This window comes from Capsicum annuum, chromosome 6 (genome assembly GCF_002878395.1).
Source record: "Capsicum annuum cultivar UCD-10X-F1 chromosome 6, UCD10Xv1.1, whole genome shotgun sequence".
Classification (NCBI taxonomy): domain Eukaryota; kingdom Viridiplantae; phylum Streptophyta; class Magnoliopsida; order Solanales; family Solanaceae; genus Capsicum; species Capsicum annuum.
Window position 1 is genome coordinate 4,692,606 of NC_061116.1, and position 7,523 is coordinate 4,700,128.

The 7,523-nt window shown below is 36.7% G+C and overlaps 1 pseudogene; it reads left to right on the forward strand.

Annotated features, from left to right (window-relative positions):
- LOC124899268 overlaps positions 1-6,569 on the forward strand; it is a 15,553-nt pseudogene extending 8,984 nt beyond the window's left edge.
- The last annotated feature ends 954 nt before the right edge of the window (positions 6,570-7,523 follow it).

The following is a 7,523-nucleotide window of genomic DNA, read 5'->3' on the forward strand; positions in this document are numbered from 1 at the left end:
ATGTGGAAAGACTTCAAGAACTATTTGAAACATAAATGTAAGGAGATATCAGTCGAAGACCTGATTGTAAGACTACACATTGAAGAAGATAATAAGGCCGTGGAAAGAAGGTCAAGAGGCAATTTGCAATGAATGGAGTAAACATTGATGAAGATGTTCAAAACAACTCTAAAAATCCAAAGAAAGCTGGAAATGAAAGCAATCAACCCGAGAAGAAATTCAAGGAAAAGTACTTTAATTGTGGCAAGATTGGCCACAAGTCTATGGATTGTCGTGCCCCGAAGAAAGGAAAGAAGAAGGACCAAGCAAATTTGGCTAAGTCCAAGAAAGAAACGAATGATCTATGTGCTATGCTTTCCGAATGCAACTTGATGGGAAATCCTCGCTAATGGTGGATGGATTCTGGTGTTACCCGCCATGTTTGTGCTAATAAAGAGTTATTTTTGACGTTCGCTCCGGCTCAAGTAGAATAAAAAATCTACATGGCAAACTCCGCTACTGCAAAGGTAGAAGGAACAGGAAAACTGTGCTTAAAGATGACTTCCGACAAAGTGTTGACACTTAACAATGTCTTGTATGTTCCGGAGTTACGGAAGAACTTGATTTCAGTTTCACTTCTAGACAAAAACAGATTCAAATGTGCATTTATTTCTGAAAAAATTGTACTTAGGAAAGGAGAAGTGTATGTAGGAAAAGGCTACCTCAATGAGGGCCCATTCAAAATGAATGTAATAAATGTTGAAATCAATAAAAGTTCAAATTCTTCTTACTTCCTTGAGTTTTATGATTTCTAGCATGAACGATTAGGCCATGTTAATTATAAAATATTACGAAAACTAATTAACTTAGAAGTTTTGCCAAACTTTGAGTGCAATAAATCAAAGTGTCAAACTTGTGTGGAATCAAAGTATGCTAAGCATCCGTATAAGTCCATTGAAAGGAATTTTAGTCCCTTAGACTTAATCCACACTGACATTTGTGATATGAAGTCAACACCATCTCGTGGTGAAAAAAAGTATTTCATAACTTTTACTGATGATTGCACTAGATATTGTTATGTCTACTTGCTAAATAGGAAGGATGAAACAATAGATGCGTTTAGGCGATACAAAAATGAAGTTGAAAATCAGTTAGAGAAAAAGATCAAAACTATAAGAAGTGATAGGGTCAGATAATATGAATCTCCCTTCACCGAAATATGTGTAGAGAATGGAATTTTCCATCAAAATACGGCCCCGTATTCACCTCAATCTAATGAAATTGCAGAAAGAAAAAACCAAACTTTGAAAGAAATGATGAATGCCTTACTTATAAGTTCAGGTTTACTGCAAAACTTGTGGGGGAGGCTATCCTTACAGCCAACCGAATACTCAATAGAGTTCCCTATAGTAAGACTCAATCAATTCCTTATGAAAAATAGAAAGGAAGGAAACCCAACTTGAAATATTTCAAAGTGTGAAAGTGTCTAGCAAAGGTCCAAGTTCCTATGCCTAAAAGGGTTAAGATAGGACCTAAGACGGTGGACAGCGTGTTAGGATATGCTAAAAGTAGTAAAGTATGTCGGGTTTTGGTTCATAAATCCGAACATCCGGATATTAATAAAAATACGGTAATTGAATTAGATAATGCTGAATTCTTTGAAAATATTTAACCGTATAAAACTAGACATGAAAAGTCTAGTGGGGGGCCTAAAAGACCTCGATATGAACCAAGTGAGAATGTACATAATGATGAAAATCCAAAATGTTACGCGTCAAAGAACGTTAACTTCGTTTGGATTGGATTTTGGAACATTTCTCTTAGAAAATGAGCCTCAAGCATTTAAGAAAGCAATGGCGCCTTCGGAATCATCCTTTTGGAAAGAGACAGTCGATAGTGAGATTGATTCAATCTTAAGCAACCATACATAGGAGTTAGTTGATCTTCCTCCAGGAAACAAACCTTTAGGTTCTAAATAGATCTTTAAACGGAAAATAAAAGCGGATGGTACTATTGACAAATACAAGGCGAGACTTGTAGTAAAAGGCTTCAAACAGAAAGAAGGCCTTAATTACTTTGATACATACTTGCCAATAACAAGGATAACGTTGATTCGAATGTTAATTGCTTTTGCGGCAGTATATGGTCTTGAAATCCATCAAATGGATGTGAAAACTGCGTTCTTAAATGGAGAATTGGAGAAAAAAATTTACACAAAACAACCTGAGATTTTATGGTTCCAGGAAAAGAAAATAAGGTGTGTAAACTTGTTAAGTCACTTTATGGACTAAAAAAAGCACCTAAACAATGACATGCAAAGTTTGACCAAACCATGTTGGCAAACAGGTTCAAGATTAATGAATGTGATAAATGTGTTTATATTAAAGACACTTCAAATCACCAAGTCATTGTTTGTTTATATGTAAATGATATGTTGATTATCAATAGAGACATTTCTGACATAAATGCAACAAAATGAATGCTCGAGAGCAAGTTTGATATGAAAGACCTTGGAGTTGCGGATGTGATCTTAGGAATAAGAATTCATAGAACTCCACAAGGGTTGGCACTGTCACGGTCTCATTACATTGAAAAGGTACTTGACAAATTCAAGTATATGGAATTTGGTATTTCCAAGACTCCATTGGATGTGAGCTTTACACTTCGAAAGAATGAAGGTGAAAGTGACTCACAATTGGAGTACGCAAGAGTATTAGGATGTTTAATGTATATAATGAACTGTACACGACCAGACATAGCATGCGCTATAAGTGAGTTGAGTCGGTTCACGAGTAATCCTAATAAAACTCATTTGATGGCAATGAAAAGAGTTTTGGAATTTCTTAAATACACTCAAGACTATGCTTTGCATTATAATAAATATCCCTCGGTACTTGAAGGATATAGTGATGCAAATTGGATCACCAGATCGAATGAAGTAAATCTACGAGTGGATATGTATTTACTATCGGTGGAGGAGCGGTCTCTTAGAAATCTTCCAAACAAACATGTATTGCTCACTCTACAATAGAATCTGAATTTATTGCATTGGATAAAGTCGATGAAGAAGCAGAATGGCTCTGGAATTTCTTGAAAGATATTCCTTATTTGCCCAAACCAGTAGCACCAGTATGTATACACTGTGATAGCCAAGCGGCAATAGGTAGAGCAGGGAGCATGATGTATAATGGTAAATCTCGTCACATAAGACGGAGACATAATATTGTTAGAGAACTTCTCTCTAGTAGAATTATCACTGTTGACTATGTGAAGTCAAAGAATAATGTATCGGATCCACTTACAAAAGGCCTATCTAGAGAAGGAGTTGAGAGGACATCCAAGGAAATGAGTTTAAGGCCTAGGACAAGTCAGCATGGACCTGGAAGATTGGAGATCCCAAGAGCTAGGTTCAAGGAGATCAAACAAAGTTGTGTCTGACAGGTTCAACATTATCAATATACCAACTCATTCTTATGATGTAGACAATGTTTAGTAAACAAGGATAAAACTTAAGGTGAAAAGTCTTTTAATGATTATCTAAATATGGCAGATTTGACCAAATAGTTTAATCTATAGGATTGAACGTTTAGAAATCACCTATGTGAGGGCGAAATGGAAGCCGCTTCAAGAAGAATGCTAGTAAAGGCCTATTCTCTAAGCTCTCATGAAACCAGAACATGTTCATGGCTGAAAAGTACAAAACCGTGAGAACCATAAACAGTAAAAGACTGGTTGTGTGACATGTGTTGTCTAGGTGTACATTAAAGCTCGACGGTTCAAAGATATCAAATCTACCTAGGGATGGGCATGTTATGGTATGAAACGGTAGTTGAAACTTCGGTACGATAATTTCGGTATTAGGTTTTTAAAAAAATTATACCATTACCATACCATATTAATTTGGTATGGTTCAGTATTTTGACGTTTAGTTTTGGCATTTTACGGTATGGTAATCAGTAACCATAGTTTGTTTAACTTTGACAATATACTCGTATACTAGAGTATTATTACTCCGACTTTTCAAAAACATATCTTAATTGTATCATAAAAATGTATTACATATGTAGAAATATTGAAAAAAAAGTACAAACAATTCCTTTTATTAGTCAATTACACCAAAAAGACATTTCAATCAAGATAGAGTAGCGAAAGTTTCAAAGTCTAAACATTTTTATACTAATACTAAGTATTTTTTTGGTCTGTGTGTGTATATATATATATATATCAAATTTACTTATGTAACCATATATACTTCGGTATTGTATTTGGTATTTTGGTATGTCATTTGTAAATACCGTATACCATACCATATACCAAAAAAATTTAAAATGTATACCATATACCATACCAAATACCATAATACCAAAAATCACGATATCAAAATTTTTTATTCGGTATGGTAATTTGGTATACCATACCATGCCCACCCCTAAATCTACCAATTGACGAAGTGCATCCGATGTATGTTTACTACGGAAAGTTCAAAGGAAAACCTACTTATCCAGATGTAATCAGTCTTTGCTAAATGATCACATGTTTGTTCGTATCTTTCTTCAAAATATAGCCATTCCACATTCATGTGGGGGATTGTTGGGTTCAAGGTGTATATGTGAATGAAAAATGGAGGAAAGATGGTGGAGGAAAAGAGAGACATCAAATTAGAAAGTGTACTCTCAAATTGAAAAGTACGCCAATTCTCCCACATTGGTGGGAGAAGGGAAATTTGGAGTGTTTTTAATAAGGAATACTAACTCCACACGGATAGTGAGGCAAGAACAAGGTAGTGCCTCGCGCCGTTGCCGTCGTCGTCGTCGCTCACTCAGCTCGGATTTGGATTTAGAAAATGATCGATGAGATCTATCTTTTTAGACGAATTTTATTTGAAACTTATGTTACAAGTGAAAAACTTAATCCAAAAATTTGATATTTCTCCAAGTGCGGGCGCAATTTTGACGTCATACAAACGCATACGCAACGCATCATGAAGGGATGCAAAGGCACACTGTTTAGCGTTGTAGGGTAACCTGTGGGCGCAGATGCAACACTGGTACGCGACCTGTGATGCAGACGTAGCGTAGAAGCTACTGGAAATTGCGAAACGTCACCTGCGGCCGCAGATCAGGCGCAGGTCCAGCACAGACTGGGCGCAGGGATGTGACCGCTACTGAATAGGTGCCTTTCTATTAAACCAATGCATCCTTTCTGAAAGGACACATTTAAGGCTATAAATACCTGATATATTCCTCAGGTATAGACATGACTTTTGACAGAGAAAACACTCTTCTTCTATACAAAAACTCTGTGTGATCATTAAGCTGTTGAGTGAGTTCGACGAATCCAACAATTTGAGGTACCGCTATTGTTCAGATTGAAAGCCATTTTATCTTGGGAGGAAGATTCCACAACCTCGGGTACGGTGAGGGGAATTATTCCTTAAGGACACTCCGTGAAGTCGGGGGACTTGACTTTACATTTCTATTTCATCTCATTTCTGAAAAATAACATACCTCTTGGATAGATTATTCATAATATTGTGTTGAGGGAGGGTGTTAAGGAACCTCATAAGTGTTCTTGTTTTAGACTTGAACTTGGGTTGAAGTTGTTGTTGCATATATATACAGATTCTTGTATCCAAAAATATTGAAAATAACAGCACTAAGCCGGATATATATAAGTACAACATTGTTGTCGATGAGTGAGATGAAGCGGAAAGGCATTCCTCCTGACATAGTCACATATAACTCATTAATCGATGGTCGATGGAAAAAGGTTAGGATTTTGTTATCTGAGATGGTTAACCTTATTATCTTTCCAAATGTGCGCACGTTCACCATGGTGATTAAGGGACTATGCGAAGAAGGGAAAGTCAAATATGCCAAAGAAGTAATGGAAGACATGGTCGAAAAAGGTGTAGAGCCCAACATCTTTAGCTATAACATACTAATATATGGATACTGTAAGAAAAAGAAACTTGCTCAAGCCATGCGATTGTTTTGTGAAATTTCTCAAAAGGGATTAAGACCTGATATTGTTACCTACAATACTATCTTGCAAGGTCTGTTTGAAGTTGGAAGAACGAGTGAGGCAAAACGAATTTATGCCGAGATGCTATCTGTGGGTCCCAGACCGGATTTATGCACTCATTCCACTTTTCTCGATGGTTATTTTAAGTACGGACTTGTGGAAGAAGCTATGTCTCTCTTTGATGAGCTGGAAAGAAAGAGAGAGTATACTGACATTGCATTTTTCGGTGTTGTAATTAATGGATTGTGCAAAAATGGTAAACTCGCCGAAACTCGTGCTATTTTTGATTGCTTCCGGATGTGAGACTATACACTGCAATGATATATGGATTTTGTCTTGAAGGGTTGTTTGATGAAGCTAAAGGTATTCTAAGAAAAATGGAAGACAACGGTTGTCCTCCAGACAGCGTCACTTACAATGTTATCGTGCAAGGATTTCTCAGGTGCGATAAAATTAGTGAAATGACATCTTTCATGAAGGAAATGGATGGAAGGGGCTTCTAATTTGATGCAACTACAGCTGAGTTACTGAAATGGCATCATCTGAAACTAGAAGATTACTGGTAGTCTTTGGCAATGTCATCGCTATTAGAAAAGGGCCGTGCTTCATATTGTTATTGACAACTAACTAAGAAGATGGACGGATGAAGCGATTTCATTTTGAAGACGTAGAAATCTGTTTGCAATTCTCTGCTGTAATTGCTTATATTTTTATCTCATATTATGGAATTTAACTTTAAGGGATTTCTTCAGCACTGTGTTAATTAGTGTGATGACGACTAGGGCTTTTCATGATCGTATCTCCATGTGTAGCTTCATCATACTTGTCGTTAAAGATATTTAGTTGTGCATCGAGATGTTGACTCTATTATATTGGAGTAACATATGTCTAATTTCTTCTATGTTTCTGTTTCGGTGTGATCAAGTTTTGTCACAAAAATTAACCTAGTCTCTTGAGTAGTTTGGATGTCAATTGTGTGATCTTTCGGTGATTTAGTTCTTGTTTGATTAACATAATATAGTGCATTTGATGTTTCTGATTTTTCACCTGACAATACAGACAAAGTGCTGGACTTAAAAGTTCTAAATCTCCATTTTCTGCTCTCCATTGTCACCAACTGCCATATATGCATCTTTGATAAGTGTTAAGCATGACCCAAGTGAGGCCAACAATAGCAAAAAACATATCCCAAAACAACAATCTGTTTACAGTTGGTATTCTCCTCTTACCGAGATTATCTTGAGTAACGTATGATTCCTATAAAACCACACAGCAAAACAGCTCTTTGTTGAGTTTCCATGTCCTGTTGTCAGTCAATCAACTCTTTGTTGGAACACAAGTGTACACATCCCTCCTTCACTGTGAATGCTCCTTCAGTAGAATCAGCGCGCACAGCAGCCTGTCGTTGGTCTAAGGATTGACAGTAATCCCTGCTAGCTTAGCTAGTACGGCCAGTAGCTCATTCATCTCCCGGTCTTGAATGTTTCTTCTGAGTTGCAGATCCCATGAGTTATGTTGCC